This window comes from Myxine glutinosa, chromosome 6 (assembly GCF_964187855.1).
Source record: "Myxine glutinosa chromosome 6, kmMyxGlut1.1, whole genome shotgun sequence".
Taxonomy (NCBI): Eukaryota; Metazoa; Chordata; class Myxini; order Myxiniformes; family Myxinidae; genus Myxine; species Myxine glutinosa.
In genome coordinates, this window is record NC_136266.1 from 164,188,986 (window position 1) to 164,207,113 (window position 18,128).

The 18,128-nt window shown below is 51.5% G+C and overlaps 1 long non-coding RNA gene across 1 annotated transcript in view; it reads right to left on the reverse strand.

Annotated features, from left to right (window-relative positions):
- Positions 1–4,629, reverse strand: part of LOC144892696 (uncharacterized) — a 44,651-nt gene extending 40,022 nt beyond the window's left edge. The window contains exon 1 of the long non-coding RNA XR_013623911.1: positions 4,525–4,629. This is a non-coding gene — a long non-coding RNA (uncharacterized LOC144892696). The remainder of the gene's footprint in view (positions 1–4,524) is intronic.
- Positions 4,630–18,128: the final 13,499 nt, after the last annotated feature.

Below are 18,128 nucleotides of genomic sequence, written 5' to 3' on the forward strand. Positions count from 1 at the left end.
GGGTGATGGGAGGGTGATGGGAGGGTGATGGCAGAGGGTGATGGGGGAGGGTGATGGCAGGGTGATGGGAGGGTGATGGCAGGGTGATGGGAGGGTGATGGGAGGGTGATGGGGGAGGGTGATGGGGGAGGGTGATGGGGCAGGGTGATGGGGCAGGGTGATGGGGCAGGGTGATGGGAGGGTGATGGGAGGGTGATGGGATGGGAGGGAGGAGTTTGTTTTGACGTTCCGTGACAGGCCCCGCACCCCCACCTCCGGGCCGACCGGGCGACCGGAATGAATCCCGGTGTCCCGATCCGAACCTTCAGAGCGGGCCGGCTGGGGAGTGCCAAGCACCCCGTACCTGCACTTTCCGTCCCTGCGGTCCCAAATACCGGAACCACCCGAATACCACTTTATTTGACAAAATGAGGTGCGGCCTACAGCCTTAGAAAACCAACCCTAAATAAGTCAATACCTCCAACGACACAGGTGCGCATTCGTGCCGAGTGACGTGGTGACGTCATCGCGCTTTCACCTTAAAAGATTTATTTGATATTTTGATATAAACCTTAGAAAACCAACCCTACAGAAGTCAAATGGTCCAATAAAGGGTGATGGGAGGGTGATGGCAGGGTGATGGGACGGTGGTGGGAGGGTGATGGCAGGGTGGTGGGAGGGTGATGGCAGGGTGATGGGAGGGTGATGGCAGGGTGATGGGAGGGTGATGGCAGGGTGATGGGAGGGTGATGGGAGGGTGATGGGAGGGTGATGGCAGGGTGATGGGAGGGTGATGGCAGGGTGATGGGGGAGGGTGATGGGGGAGGGTGATGGGGCCTCCCTATAGAAGTCAGTATCTCCAACGACACAGGCGCGCATTCGTGCCGCGTGACGTGGTGACGTCATCACACTTTCCCCTCAAAAGACCCATTTGATATAAGTTAATATTCTGATATAAGCTTTAGAAAACCAACCCTATATAAGTCAATACCTCCAACGATACAGGTGCGCAAAATACAAAATCACAAAAGATTTATTTGATATTAAGTTAATATTTTGAATAACTCGGTCAATATCAGTCCGAATTTCGCCAAATAAAGGTTCCCGTTATCCACAGATACCCCTGTATCCTCCTAGAGGCGAAGTCAGGATGAATTTCGCAAAAAATAAATAAAGTCCTTCGGCAACGAAGATTTAACATGGGGCTTTCCTATGTAACTTTACCCTGAGGTAATTTCACCAAAAATCCCCGAAATTTCGCGGGGCCCGTTCTATTGAGTGTTAAGCTAATCTAGCGACTGCAAAATCTGAAAACAGAATTAAGATCCGAGTCCCCGTTCACTCTCGAGGGCTTCCAAGAGCAAATCGCATATATTCCTAATGAAAAAAAACCCCGGAGTTCCTAAATCCCAAATCCCATGCCATCCGATGTCAATCCATATATCTATACCTTACTACGAACGTTCTGCATCTAATGATAAGCATTAAAACCATCAAAAAATATTTTGTGACCACTTTATTTAACAAAATGAGGTGCGGCCTAGCATCTAGTCGAGACCAAGTCGCCCAGGCCGATCACCCATTCCGACCCCAAATTCCTCATCGACGATAACTAAACAATATATTATATGAATCGCACCGTACATACCTCCTTCTAGATCTTGTTCTTGTCTTGATATACTCACTCAGGCTCACTCTATCACGACTGAGTCCTCTCAGCTCTTCCAAATGGCGTCCGTTCCGCCTCGTGTCCAGTCCAACTCCGAGCTCTTCTTCTTCGAAAGACCTTTGACCCTCATGGCGGGGGCGTGATGACGTTACTGCGCTTCAGTCTTAGAAAACTAAGGGCGTGATGACGTCACTGCACTTCAGTCTTAGAAAACTAATTTTTATATAAGTTAATATTTTCAATAACTCCTAGAGGCGAAGTCTTAGAGAATTTCGCAATAAGAACTAGAGTCCTTCGGCGACGGAAATTTAACACGGTGTTTTCCTATGTAACTTTACCCTGAGGTAATTTTACCAAAAATCCCCGAAATTTCACGGGTCCAGCCCTATTGAGTGCCTGCGGCCTCTCAAGTCCCTTCACAGAGTCGGGCTAGAGTCAAGCTCAAAAGGGTTTTCTTTCCCCACTGATTCCGCCAAGCCCGTTCCCTTGGCTGTGGCTTCGCTGGATAGTAGATAGGGACAGTGAGGATCTCGTTCATCCATTCATGCGCGTCACTGTTTAGATGACGAAATGAATGAGTTCATTCATTTTCGCTGCATGATTTTTCGGGTGACACCGTCACAATTTCGGTCTTCGAGGCCGGCCGATAGGCAAAGTGTGACCGGAAGGGACGAGGTTCTCCTGACCACGTGGCCCTTGACTTGGTTTGTCCGCACAATGTGGGCGCTTTCAGGATGAACTTTAGCCAGACTCTGAAGGACTTCAAGATGCATTCGTTCCATGGCAGAAAAGTTTCGAAAAGAGCGGAATAAGGATAAATGTGGGGGAAACAGGGGTTATGGAGAGAGGAGGAGAAACAGGGGTTATGGAGAGAGGAGTAGAAACAAAAGAGAGGATGGCTTCATGGATGGCTTGTCCTAATGGCCTCCTCCTGAAATAAAGTTCCTTGGGAATCCTTGATATAGATATTTGGGATTCGACAGGCAAGGAGTTCAAAGCAAGTAGTCTAATTCAAACTTGCGGGGTTGACTTTGGAGGAGAAAGCAGTTGCATTGGTGACGATAGGAGGGCGGGGAGTCAGGAGTGGGGAGGGAGAAGCGGAGGAGGAGGTGGGACGAGATGGGGGAGGGAATAAGAGACGGGGAGGGAGTGAGAGACGGGGAGGGAGGCGGACTGAGACAGAGAGGAACGGGGAGGCGGAGAGCCAGAGGAACGGGGAGGCGGAGAGCCAGAGGAACGGGGAGGCGGAGAGCCAGAGGAACGGGGAGGCGGAGAGCCAGAGGAACGGGGAGGCGGAGAGCCAGAGGAACGGGGAGGCGGAGAGCCAGAGGAACGGGGAGGCGGAGAGCCAGAGGAACGGGGAGGCGGAGAGCCAGAGGAACGGGGAGGCGGAGAGCCAGAGGAACGGGGAGACGGAGAGCCAGAGGAACGGGGAGACGGAGAGCCAGAGGAACGGGGAGACGGAGAGCCAGAGGAACGGGGAGACGGAGAGCCAGAGGAACGGGGAGACGGAGAGCCAGAGGAACGGGGAGACGGAGAGCCAGAGGAACGGGGAGACGGAGAGCCAGAGGAACGGGGAGACGGAGAGCCAGAGGAACGGGGAGACGGAGAGCCAGAGGAACGGGGAGACGGAGAGCCAGAGGAACGGGGAGATGGAGAGCCAGAGGAACGGGGAGACGGAGAGCCAGAGGAACGGGGAGACGGAGAGCCAGAGGAACGGGGAGACGGAGAGCCAGAGGAACGGGGAGACGGAGAGCCAGAGGAACGGGGAGACGGAGAGCCAGAGGAACGGGGAGACGGAGAGCCAGAGGAACGGGGAGACGGAGAGCCAGAGGAACGGGGAGACGGAGAGCCAGAGGAACGGGGAGACGGAGAGCCAGAGGAACGGGGAGACGGAGAGCCAGAGGAACGGGGAGACGGAGAGCCAGAGGAACGGGGAGACGGAGAGCCAGAGGAACGGGGAGACGGAGAGCCAGAGGAACGGGGAGACGGAGAGCCAGAGGAACGGGGAGACGGAGAGCCAGAGGAACGGGGACACGGGGAGCCAGAGGAACGGGGAGACGGAGAGCCAGAGGAACGGGGAGACGGAGAGCCAGAGGAACGGGGAGACGGAGAGCCAGAGGAACGGGGAGACGGAGAGCCAGAGGAACGGGGAGACGGAGAGCCAGAGGAACGGGGAGACGGAGAGCCAGAGGAACGGGGAGACGGAGAGCCAGAGGAACGGGGAGACGGAGAGCCAGAGGAACGGGGAGACGGAGAGCCAGAGGAACGGGGAGACGGAGAGCCAGAGGAACGGGGAGACGGAGAGCCAGAGGAACGGGGAGACGGAGAGCCAGAGGAACGGGGAGACGGAGAGCCAGAGGAACGGGGAGACGGAGAGCCAGAGGAACGGGGAGACGGAGAGCCAGAGGAACGGGGAGACGGAGAGCCAGAGGAACGGGGAGACGGAGAGCCAGAGGAACGGGGAGACGGAGAGCCAGAGGAACGGGGAGACGGAGAGCCAGAGGAACGGGGAGACGGAGAGCCAGAGGAACGGAACAGGGAGACGGAGCGGGACAGGGAGACGGAGCGAGACAGGGAGACGGAGCGAGACAGGGAGACGGAGCGGGACAGGGAGACGGAGCGGGACAGGGAGACGGAGCGGGACAGGGACACGGAGTGGGACAGGGAGACTGAGCGGGACAGGGAGACTGAGTGGGACAGGGAGACTGAGCGGGACAGGGAGACGGAGCGGGACAGGGAGACGGAGCGGGACAGGGAGACGGAGCGGGACAGGGAGACGGAGCGGCACAGGGAGACGGAGCGGCACAGGGAGACGGAGCGGCACAGGGAGACGGAGCTTTTTCACGTGTACTTACTTGTACACGTGTACTTACTTTTTCACGTGACTAATTTTGGGAATGCTCCTCACCGTGAATGGAACATCCATCTTTGGGAATGCTCCTCATGGTGAATGGAACATCCATCTTTGGGAATGCTCCTCACCGTGAATGGAACATCTATCTTTGGGAATGCTCCTCACCATGAATGGAACATCTATCTTTGGGAATGCTCCTCACCGTGAATGGAACATCCATCTTTGGGAATGCTCCTCACGGTGAATGGAACATCCATCTTTGGGAATGCTCCTCACCGTGAATGGAACATCTATCTTTGGGAATGCTCCTCACCATGAATGGAACATCTATCTTTGGGAATGGTCCTCACCATGAATGGAATAACCATCTTTGGGAATGCTCCTCACTACCATGAAACATTTACGCCCCTCACCGTGAATGGAACATCCATCTTTGGGAATGCTCCTCGCCACCATTAAACATGCACGTTCCTCTCGGTGAATGGAACATCCATCTTTGGGAATGCTCCTCACTACCATTAAACATGCACGTCCCTCACGGTAAATGGAACATCCATCTTTGGGAATGCCCCTCACTACCATTTAACATGCATGTCCCTCACCGTGAATGGAACATTCATTCTGAATACAATTTTTTGAATGACATAAATATAAAAATAAAGACCATCAGGGCCAGACTCTATTCTCTCATCACTCCCTACTATGAAACCAAAGGTAAAGGTAAAGTGCATCTTGACACAGGATTACCCTTCGCTTCTCGCCGTCCGATTCCTGGGACAAATGTCGGGCCTTCAGCAACTCTTCCTGCCTCCTCTCCCTGCACCGTTTGCAGTAATCGAGCCAATTCGTCTGTCTGTCCCGGTTCGTCACGGCCAAAGAGAAACCTAAAAATAAATAAAACAAACAAATAATAAACAATATTTTAAAACAACAACACCCAAAAGCAACAACAACACCCAAAAGCAACAACAATGTGGTAACCTACGGTTCTCTCCCACACTCAGGCAAGAAGTCGCTAAGTGTTCTTTATATATCAACAAGTACAAAAAGTTTTAATTAAAACAAAAGCCGCGTCGATGTTACACAATGCCTAGATGCAGCTGTGCCTATAACGTCGATGTTATAGGCACAGGACATTCCTATTGATTCGATTACTTGATGTTATTTTTGTGCAAAGTGAAAATATATTTCGGCAATTTCCCGTATTTTTGTGTTTGTGTGTATTATTTCACAGGTGGCCAAAATAATCTAAGGCATCTTTAATCAAGGTCTCTTTGGTCTTGATAATGAGCAATGCAGTCGCGAAAATCATGATATTGATCTCGATGTTATACCTGAAGTAATTGCCAATATCACATCGACTGTATCCAAACTTGGTTTCATACTCAAACCGTAATTCTCATCATCAACGTCAGACACATTTGCGAAAACCTCGAGATTCTTCTGTTGTCGTATGCACCGGCTCCCTGAATCAGTGTGCCAATGAGAATCACCGCCCGACAGGGCCCGCAAGCACACCTGCCGACCACCGGGGCACCCCGAGCTTTGGAATCCCGGGCGGCAAGCTCGGTCAGGGACTGTGGCCCGCACCTTTGGAGGCAGGATATAGTGCATTATTAATTTATGATATATCATGACGCTCGATTTTGGTGCACTGTTCGTGCCTTCAACCCGTATCACGTGCACAGCCGCACATGACACTTACAGTTTCAGTGTGCCCGAGGACGACGACTGACGAGTGACGAGTGACGAGTGACTAGCCGAAGGGTGGTTCTTCTTCTTCTTCTTCCTCTTGGGGTCAACTTCCTGGATCTGGAACGGGAAGTGATATTTTTTTCTTTTATTCTTTCCTTTACCCTGTGGATGGTCCATCGATTTTATATATAATTATAAACCGAAGGGTTTTATATATATACATATAAGTCCTTAAGGGTCAACGAGATTATTTAAATATCCTTCAAAAAAACAACAACATTTCATTTTACGGTGGGTTGAATGTGACGTCACGACAAGGAACGGTGGACGATTTCAAATGCATTAATTCGCTTTTCAGTGATTAATTATTGATTAATTGGTTGAGATTCAAAAGGGTGGAGGCCCGGGTGCCCGGGGCGTCCACCCGGACATCTTTGGCTTGATGGCAGCGCAACACCTGCGGGGGCCCAGGATCGAGGGTTCGAACCTTTGCGGTTTGCAGCTCTCAACTCTCATCGTTGATACGTCATCGTGGCCCGCCTTAGCCTGGTGCATCACGACGTCTCCACCAATTGGAGCTCACTTGGAACATGCATTTAACCCCCATGTGATTGATCTAGTTAGGCAGCTTAGCAATAATTTCTGAGGGAACGACTTTACAAAACTACCATTTTTCTTTTCGTGCTTATGGACCAAACTTTTACAAATAACACTGCATGTGATAGTCAGGTGGCTTAGCAACAATTTTTAGGCGTAATGTTACAAGCCGGACAAAAGTCCCAAATTTGGTATGGAGCTTCGTTTGGACCTATCAATTGATTTTAGCCTAGGAGCCATCCTGACCGTTTCAGATTTTCCAAGATGGTGGCCAAAATTCTAAATGCCACCAGCAAAACTGAAATATCATATATCTCTGGCTGTAGAAGTCACAGATAGACAAATGAGGTATCAAATCAGGGGTTTTTGAGGTCAGTGAAACTGATTCAGGGAAAGGTACATTTCATATGTCACTTATTTTCGAGATGACGTCCAAAATCCAATATGGCCACCAAGGAAAATCATACTATAATGCAAGGACTTGAAAAGTTTGTTCACCTAAGGCTCAGGCATCGAAGGATGGATTAACTTGACACTTTGCACACCTATAGATATCGTTTTTGACCGTGTCAATGTGGGCCGTTTTTTTCGATTTCTATCCTAATTCGGGGGGTACGGGGAAAGTGACGTTACTTTGCGGGGGTTCGGTGACCCGGATACGCGTCACACCCTCAGGTCATATGGTTTATTTACAAACACCATGCTTTGATGACGCATGACGGGTACTGTCCGTCATAGACGGGTACTATTGCTAGTTAAAATGATGATATGAGAGTATTAACAGAAATTATCTATTTGTGTCTTTTCAGATAAATCAACATGGAGCTACCTGTAGACTTTAGTCGCTGCATTATCTGCCAACAAGAAACAGATGAACAGTTCAATTGTCCACTTGTCAGTCCAGGACCAAACGCTGATAATAAGACATCTGCCTACCAGTCATTCTTGAGTAATGTCGAACATTTCCGCGAGATTGATCAGCTCCCAACTGAACTGAAGTTTGGGAGTGATCAAAGTGTTGACGAACTTGTGAACAATTCTGCATCGTGGCATAAATCGTGTCATTTAAAATTCAACAATGAGAGACTGGCAAGAGCAAGAAAGCGAAAGAAATCCAATCCCGATGGTAGACAACAAATTAAGCGCCGGACAGTAACCATGATTAGACGATGTCTGTTTTGCGAGAAAGGCGCAGATGAAAGTGACCTCCATCTGGTTTCAACATACGATATGGATGCCAGTCTAAGAGCTATGATCAACGAACTGCCAGATACCCAACTACTTTTGTGTACAGAGTCGAGGCTCGTGAAAGAGCTAACATTTATCAAACAAACAAATCAAACAAGCAAGCAAACAAAGTATATAAAAAGGGGAGCAGTCGACAAGATGGGGAGAGAAGGGGAGAAAGCACACAAACACAACATTTGAGAGCAGGGACATCGGGAGATGTGTGGGAGGGAGAGGGCCTGGGGGGAGGCGGGATAGGTATAAAACGCAAGGACACCATGGACTTCCAGGAAAGAAGTCAAAAGTCACCTCAAAAAAGTGGATTTGGGGTGAAATTAGCGGGGGTAGAATAGATCAAGGTTTTGGATTGGGGAAGATAAGAGATGGTGGTGAACAGCCGTTTTAAAGACCTGGAGGGAGGAAACTGGGTTGAACTGGGTTGAAACTTTTTGAACACAGTAGTACATCGCCACAACATCGTCACAACGAGAACCTCGTCACAATGAACGTTATGCGAATGCGAATGTTATGCGGGAGTCCAAACCTGAGAATGCTGGAGAACAAAGCTGAAATTGGGAAAACTAAAGAGTCTATTTTACTCCCAGGGGTCCGAGGATTACCCACCCAAAATATCTTTGCGATCGGTTCAGCAGTTTGCGGTACCTTCGAACAGACAGACGGACATTTTGTGAATTATAGTAAGATGAGGCGTTTCCAATGCAATGGCAGATCAAACACGAGCGGGGGGGAGGTAGGGGTTTATGGGGGGGGGAAAGGGGGGTTTGGGGGAGAATGCCACGGCTTACCTGTCGGTCTGCCGGTGTCTTCACCCTGAAAATCAACCCAACCCGACGCGGATGTAAAATGTACACATAGAAGTATTTATTACGCGATGGAAGAACTAAAACCTTGATTGGGATCCCACTCACAGACTTCAAATACAGCACAGGGGAATGAAGAATAAAATAAAACATTGTGTCCGTGTTTGTGTTGGGCTTATCTCAGTCTGTGTCTCGGGTCGATCATGCTCCGTCCGACGTGGCTCCGGTCGGCACGAATCGCTCGGCTCGTCTGCTGGTGTTCCACTGGCCCTCCCAACGACTAGAATGAGTCGAGTGCAGCTCGCTCCTCTGGCCGTGCCCGGACTCGTCTAGCGGAGTCGCCCCCTTGTCCGGAACCAACATGAGAGGACCGCCAGCACAGGAACGCGCAAAGGGCAACAAAATAAGAAAGGAACGGTCTCCATCACGGGAAGGCAGGAAGAGGCAGAGGCGAAGAGGGAAGCGAGAAGAGGAAAAAATGTCCGTCTCCGTTTACCTCTATCAGATGCCTTCTGATGTCAGCCCTCTATCTCTGCCAATCAGTGCGTCGTTTCCTTGCGGCTTTTTGCGCCTTCCTCACGTCCTGGTCTTTTTCCTCCAATCAGCACGTCGTTTGTTGGAAGCTCGTCCGACCGTGCAACGGTCGCTCGTCCTTGTGGTGTCCAATCAATGTTGCGCGTCCTTCATCCTCCCTACTCTCCAACTGGTGCTCAGGTTGTTGCTCGCCCCTCCCCCTCCTGTCAATCACGAGTTCTCCGAGGCGTGACTCTCGGCCAGCCTGTGCGATGTCTGCTTGCCATGGCGCCGTAGTGTACGGTCGCTTGCTGTCTGCTCTTCCGGGCAGTTTTATCGTCTTGTGGCGGAGGGGAATTTAATTAGTGTGTGCACCAATGGATCTAACTAATGCATGTGATGTGTTGCTGTCTGCTCTCCCGGTCAGTTTTATCGTCTTGTGTCGGAGGGGAATTTAATTAGTGTGTGCACTAATGGATCTAACTAATGTATGTGATGTGTTGCTGTCTGCTCTTCCGGTCAGTTTTATCGTCTTGTGATGGAGGGGAATTTAATTAGTGTGTGCACTAATGGATCTAACAACACATGTGATGTGTTGCCATAAGGGACACCGAATGATCACAGAGGTTTGACATGCCGGGGAGTTGGCCTAATCCCTCTTCTACCTATCACCCGATCATCCTCGCATGATCACAGCTGCACACTTAATCCGACATTCGGGCTACAGAACGTATTACATCGAGATTCCCTTTCCCGACAGACGAAGCACCGACCTATGCAGATCTACCAACCCAACCAACCAGCATAACACATGTTTATTTATTCCATATACTTATTTTGATATTTTGATTCATGTAATTTTATATTTATTAAATTCATTAATGTAATTTTATATGATTAATAATATTTTGATGTACATTTGTAAGTTTTATGAAACAGTTTTATTATTGTAAACTTGACAAATTTCAGTCTTCGAACTGCCTTGCCCAGTGTTTAAATATTTAAATAAACCGAAATGAATGAATGAATGGACTAATGAACTTTTTTAAATCGTTGATGTAATGAATACTGTCCCTTGGACCTATAAATTATATGATTTGAATGGGGAAGAAATCTTGGGTTCATTTTATTGACAAGAATTACAAAAGACCCAAACAAGCAGATAATGCCCTTGAAAGCAATGGGTTGGCGCTTCACAATCCTCGACTATACACCGCTATGGACACTCGAGGGCCAAGTTCAGGGTGTATAGTAGGGGGCATCTGCTGAGGTATTAAAAATAATAAATAAACAATCCATGTAATGGGGGACGTTCGCAGATCTGTGAACCCCAAACACAGAATCCTCAACTGAATAATCAGTCAAGGCTTAACTTCGAATCTATTTGACCTTGTCGGACACACAACCGGTCCCCGAAGTTTCGTCCAAATCCGTCCACAACTTTTTGAGATATCCTGCTATGTATCATTTTTGGCCCCATCTCTCAATGGTGAAGAATCACTTAAAGATTCTAGTCGCCGAATCCAGGTCTTCATCAAAATCTAATCATTTCGCCCTGGTCACAAACGCTACATCTCTGCCTGCGACCGTTCACTTGAACTAGATTCTTCTATTCTGATGTGAAAAGTGAAATGGCCAACATTTAACAACTAAACGCGGACGTCGTAGGAAACACCGTTTAGATTACCCGCCCGTTCGAAATATTCATCTTTGACCAAGTTGTGTTTTCTCTTGAACTTCTCCCAGCGCTGGTCGTGTCTTTTGACCAAGCAGGAGTTAAATTAATTGAAATGATTTAATCTGAAAGCTCCGGTGAGTAATCCTCAAACGATCTCTTGTTATTATCTTCCACTGATTTTAAAATAACATTTACCTCAGCTGAGGAAGAAGCCAGGACGAGCATTTCATGCGATCCACAGGTGCTTGGAGTGCTGACCACGCCCAAAAGGTGAATTATTGTGTTGTAGAGAAGTAAAGTCGTCCTGGTTTTAACAATGTTTTATTTATAATTCAGCCATTCTGCACTCTGTCTGCGGAAATATTCACATTTCTTCTTTGACCAAGTTGCACTTTCACCCCTGATCGTTTGCCTGCCACTTCCGCCTCTTCCGTTGCCGAGCAACGGTGTTTTGAGACAGATGTTCGAAGGAATGAGGGAGAAGAGCCAAGGATGAAAGAGGAGGTGAGCAGCAGGGGTGTGTTCCATCAGCAGGCCGCTTGTAATATCGATGATAACAGGTGTCGAACACTCCGCTCTGTTACCTTGGAGTGCTTACTTGAGCGCTTTGATTCAAGCGAGCCGCTTGGCGAGCGATAAGCGAGCTGCTTGCTAACGGAACACCCTGGGAATTGAGGCCCACATGGTCCGCCGGCTGGTCGTGCACCCCCACCCCTAGTACCATACCTGGTTGGTATCTTTTGATTCCTTTGGATGTCCTGCGTGAGTAATACGATGTTAACATAAAATATCTTGGGTTCGAAATTTGTACTTCAGGTACCTTGTTGATAGGTGCCCATAGTCACGTGAAGTGAACTTCATACTCTGAAATTTCGGGAATATGGTTGCTCAGCAACCTCCTGCTCAATTTGAATAAACCTTTCGTTGATTGTTGCATGTCATTTGAAAGGTTAAATCAATTGTCTGTTCAATGATGTAGCAAATATTCATTTCTGATGAATATTCATCCGAACAGTCATGAAATCACAATAATAAACGAGACCTTCACAAGGTAGAGCACACATACCTCCACCTGACTGTTTATTTTCTTTATTTTTTTGTATACAAGTTCGAGGTTCGTGTAAGAGCTAACATTGATCACAAGAAGACAAACTGAGACTTAAACGTATGATAAAGGGAGCAGGAGACAACATGGAGAGCAGGGATATCGTGAGATCTGTGGGAGGGTGAGGGCTTGGGAGGAGGAGGCATGGGAATGGGGGTGGGAGAGGTAAAAAAAAACACATGGACACTGCTGGGTCTTCCAGGAAAGAAGTCGGTATTTCAAAAAAGTGGGTATGGGGTGAATTAACGGGGGTAGAAATGATCAAGGTTTTGGATGGGGGAAGATAAGAGATGGTGGTGAACAGCTGTTTTAAAGACCTGGAGGGAGGAGTGGGATTGAAGAGAGTGAGGGAGTTTATTCCAGAGGTGGGAGTAAAGAGTAATGAAGGAGTGAAGGTGAGTAGAGAGTCTTGATTTTGGCAGTTTCACCAGAAGAGGGTTGCTGGCAGATCTTGTGCGACATGTAGGAATATTTTGGGGACAGAGCACAGACAACGCTGGGGGAGCAAGGCCGGATAGGAGTTGGTAGAACACAGAAAGACCACCAACCTGCCTGCGGTGAGTAAGTGAAAGGCCCTTGGAGTTCGCTTCATCGCTGGAGATTCCAATAATTCTGAAAGCTTTGGTTTCAACAGCGTGAAGACGAGCTGGGTGTGAGGCAGGAGCACCGGCCCAGAGGGGAGAACAGTATTCCATTGAGCTGCGGATGAAAGCCTTGTATGTGGTGAGGAGCTCAGGTGTGCCAAGGAAGGACTTCGCACGACGGAGGATGCCTAGTCGGCGACTGGCTTTGGAGGCCAGCTTGGAAATGTGGTTTTCTCAGGAAAGATCATGGCAGATAGTGAGACCCAAAAGCTTGAGTGACAGAACTTCTTGTGGAGGATTCTTCAGAAAGTAGATGGGAGAGTTGTCGAGTCGGTCTTTTCGGAAAGACATCGTAAGAGTGTGAGATTTGTCAGGTTTGCAAGACATGTTCCACTTGTTTGAACAGTCTGTGATTTTGTCCAGGTCTGCAGAGAGTGAGGAGGCTGCAGACTGCAGACTGCCAATCTGAGGGATGAGGAATGGAGTGGCAGAGAGTGGAGTCATCAGCAAATAGATGGAGAGCATTGCGTTTGTGCTCAACCCAATCGTTTTATTGCGTACCCATCTATTCAGTCCTATGCTCAACAACTTCGTCATTCTGGTTTGCAGTTGTTGAGCAAACGCAGGAATTGTCTTCTCTTGCGTTTTGGTCTTGGTCTTTTAAAATGTGATCGTCACCGTGACATTGTTCCTCCGACCCGACAATCCGTGTCTCGATATAATATGCAACTCAGGAATGCTCAACATCTTGACCTACGTCGGTGTAAGACTCAGAGATACAAGAATTCAACAATTCCTTTTTTGATTGAAATGCATAATTCTGTTATGTAGGTGCATCTTACTATATTTCACCAAATGTCCATCTGTCTGTTCGAAGGTACCGTAAAAACTGCTGAACCGATCGCAAAGATATTTTGGGTGGGTAATCCTGGGACCCCTGGGAGTAAAATGGGCTATTTAGTTTTCCCAATTTCAGCTTTCGTCTCCAGAATTCTCAGGTTTGGACTCCCACATAACATTCGCGTTCGCGTAATGTTCATTGTGATGATGTTCTCATTGTGACGATGTTGTGACGATGTATGGGTTCACGGTAGTGTTTGACGTGACGGTGTGAACGTAATTTCGTCATGTTTTTCATTTCGTAATCCTTTAATGAACGTTTAATGTTTAATGAACGTTTAATGCCCTTCGATGTCCAGGGCCGCACGCGCGCTACACTGGACTTGCCAGCGTGTACCTTGCCGTTTGCCGTCAGGCTCGGGTAAACCGCTGAGCCCCATCTGTGATGGGGACTGGGGATTGAGACAGTGTACTTCATTAAAAGTATAACAAGGCGGCCATCTTGGATTTGACGTGGCGACCCAATTTTCAATAGCGTTCTCCCTTATGTATAGATACGCATACACACCAGATTACAAGTTAGTAGTTCGTTTATTTTTCAAGATATTTGCCTCACAAGGTTCAGACATATATATGGTGGTGGCCATCTTGGATTTTGACGTGGCGACCCAATTTTCAATAGCGTTCTTCCTTACGCCGAGATACACCCACACACCAGATTAGAAGTTGGTACTTCGCTTATTTTTCAATATATTCCGCTCACAAGGTTCAGACATACATGGCGGCGGCCATCTTGGATTTTGACGTGGGTTGCACCCACACACCAAATTAGAATTCGGTCCATCGCTTACGCACGCACGCATGTACATACGCACGCACGGACGGACACACGGAAGGAGGGGAAAACCATAGTCCCCCTTTCGCTCCGTGGTGCGACGGAGGACAATAAACGCTGTCTCCATCGATCTTGCCAAGGCCGTAACAGCTATCGGCTCAAAATCCTTTTAACTGTTGATTTGGTACAGTTACACGTATCGGGAATTTGGTACACGTATCGTGAGTACATACGACATAGCGATTGTGAACAATATTATCGATCCCGATTCACGATCACGATCATCAAGATCATAGTGTATCGATCACGATTTGAAACACTATGGAATAATATTTACCGATATGAACAGTGATGTGGCTTTTATTTAAATTCTAAAGATACTGTTTCGATGTTGATGATTTGCGTGTGATATGATTCAACGGATGTTTACATGAATCGTTTAAAATAAAAAACACCTTCAATATCTGATATTTTTTTTCCTTTTCATTTGGCCTTCCCAATTGAAGCCCCGCCCATATGGCGGGTACCGTTGCCAGTTCATATAAACATCCGTCAAATCATATCACACGTAAATCATCAAAATCAAAACAGTATCTTTAGAATTTCAATAAAAGCCACATCACTGTTCATATCGGTAAATATTATTCCATTAAAGCGCGGCGTTACGCGCGCTGCTTGTGAGCAAGGAGGAAGCGGACAAGCGGTAACATATAAACGTCTTTATTGTAAGACTGCACTGTAACACTGAACTCCTCCGGGCTGGTCGCCTGGTGTATATCATGAGGCCACGCCTACCCCTCGGGCGTGGCCACCGCCCACTTGGTGCGTGGAATGATGTCACCACGCCAGTGGCCTTTTGTGTCCGCCACACGCGCCCCCCCCAGAATTCCCGCGCACCTGGAGGGCCAGTTTGCGGGGCAGACGAATGACCTGGCCGAAGCGCCCCCTGGCGATCGGCGGCGTCCGGGGTGCAGGGATGCCAGGTGGGATGCCCCTGGCTGCCCGTGGGATGGGTGCAAGACCGGGGGGCGGCATGGCGGCAGGGCTGGGCGGTGCCGGGGGTCCGCCCGCAGGAGGGCGGCCCCGACGTGGGGGTCGGGCCACTGGCGGTGGATGGTCCACATCGAGGTGGGCCGGCTTGAGGCGGTCTACCGAAACGCGGTCAGGAGTACCGCCGATGTCCAGGGTGAAGTGCTTCGCCCCGGTCTCCAGCACGCGGAAAGGCCCGTCGTACGGGGGCCGCAGTGGTGTCCGATGGGCATCGTGGCGGACGAAGACGTACTCCGCCGTGCGAAGCTCCGGGGCGACGTGCGTCGGTGGGTGCCCGTGGCATGCCGTTGGCACCGGGGCGAACCTCTGGGCGGTCTCTTGCAGAGCGGAGCGCTGCTGTGCCGCGGACCCATGGTGCCGTGGAGTCGGGGAGGAACTCGCCCGGCACCCGCAGCGGTTGCCCGAAGACCAACTCCGCCGCGGATGCGCGCAGGTCCTCCTTGGGCGCCGTCCGGAGGCCCAGCAGGACCCAGGGGAGCCTGTCGACCCAGCCGCCGTCGCGGAGGGTGGCCCGGAGCGCGGCCTTCAATGAGCGGTGAAATCGCTCACACAGACCGTTAGCCTGGGGGTGGTAGGCCGTGGTTCGGTGCAGCCGGACCCCGAGCCCCTGCGCAACCGCCCCCCCAGAGCTCCGAGGTGAACTGGGGGCCGCGGTCGGATGAGATGTCTGAGGGGGCGCCGAACCGGGCGACCCAGGTGGCGATGAAAGCCTGCGCGACATCAGCCGCCGTTGTCGACGCCAAGGGCACGGCCTCCGGCCACCGGGTGGTGCGGTCCACCATGGTGAGGACGTAGGTGAAACCCCGCGAGGGGGGCAGAGGTCCCACCAGGTCCACGTGGACGTGGTCAAACCGGCGTTCCGGCACCGTGAACGGGGCCAATGGGGCCTGGGTGTGCCGGTGCACCTTGGCGCGCTGGCACGCGAGGCACGTCCTGGCCCAGCCGCGGACGGCCTTCCGGAGGCCATGCCAGACGAACTTGTCGGCGATCAGCCTTTGGGAGGCCCTCGCGCCCGGGTGGGACAGGCCGTGGATGGCGTCAAACACCTGGCGCTGCCAGCCCGCGGGCACAATGGGGCGAGGACGCCCGAGGGAGACGTCGCACAAGAGGGCCGCGCCCGCGCCGTCGAACGGCACCTCAGTGACGCGGAGGCCCGTGACGGCGGTCCGCAAGGCCTGGACGTCGGGGTCAGCGGCTTGGTCCGCTGCCATCCGGGCATAGTCGATGCCGAGGTGGACTGCGTGGGCGACGGCCCGGGAAAGGCAATCCGCCACCGGGTTGTCCTTCCCCGCGACGTGCTGGATGTCCGTCGTGTACTCGGACACGGCCGAGAGGTGACGCTGCTGCCGGGCCGACCACGGCTCGGTGACCTTGCCCATCGCGAAGATCAGCGGCTTGTGGTCGACGAAGGCAGTGAACGCCCGGCCCTCGAGCAGATGGCGGAAGTGCCTGACCGCCAAGTGAAGTCCGAGCAACTCGCGGTCGAAGGTACTGTAACGGCGTTCGGGCGCGCGAAGCTGCCGGCTAAAGAACGCCAGCGGTTGCCAAGCTCCACGCACCCATTGCTCGTGCACCGCGCCCACCGCGTAGTCCGAGGCATCGGTGGTGAGGGCGATCGGTGCATCAGGCGCCGGGTGCGCGAGCATGGTGGCGTTAGCCAAGGCGAGCTTCGCGCCCGTGAACGCCGTGTCCATCTGCTCAGTCCAGGTAACGTCGCCTTTGCCCGGCTTACCTCGGAGAGCTTCGTGCAGGGGGCGCAGGAGCTGGGCGATACGGGGCAGGAACCGATGGTAAAAGTTCACCATGCCCAGGAACTCCTGCAGCCCTCTGATCGTGCGGGGGCGCGGAAACCCCTTCACCGCCTCCACCTTGGCCGGCAGGGGGACGGCTCCGTGCCTGGTGACACGGTGCCCCAGAAAATCGATTGTGGCGGTGCCGAACCGGCACTTTGCGGGGTTCACAATCAGGCCATGCTGGCCCAGGCGTTCGAAGAGCGTGCGGAGGTGGCGTAGGTGCTCTTCGCGGGACGCGCTGGCGACGAGGATATCGTCCAGGTAGACGTAGACAAAATCCAAGTCGCGCAGGACGCTGTCCATCAGTCGCTGGAACGCCTGAGCCGCATTCTTCAGACTGAAGGGCATGCGCAGGAACTCGAAGAGTCCGAATGGCGTGATGACCGCCGTCTTCGGGACGTCCTCCGGCCTGACGGGGACCTGATGGTAGCCGTGTATGAGGTCCACCTTCGAGAAGAAGGACCTGCCCGCCAAACGGGCGGAAAAGTCCTGAATGTGGGGGACGGGGTAGCGGTCGGGAGTCGTGGCGTCATTGAGACGGCGATAGTCCCCGCACGGTCGCCATCCCCCGCCGGGCTTCGGCACGATGTGCAGCGGCGACGCCCAAGCGCTCTCTGAGCGCCGAACGATGCCGAGTCGCTCCAGGGTAGCGAACCCCGCTTTTGCCACCGCCAGCTTCGTCGGCTCAAGGCGGCGTGCCCGGGCGTAGACCGGTGGCCCGACGGTGGGGATGTGATGGGCCACCCCGTGCTTGACGGCCCCCGCCGAGAAGGTGGGCCGCGTGAGGGCCGGGAAGCCGGCGAGGAGGCGGGTGAATGCGTCCGCTGCCGGAAGCGTACAGACCAACGTGGCCGGAACCGAATCGTTCGGCAAGCCGCTTGGCAA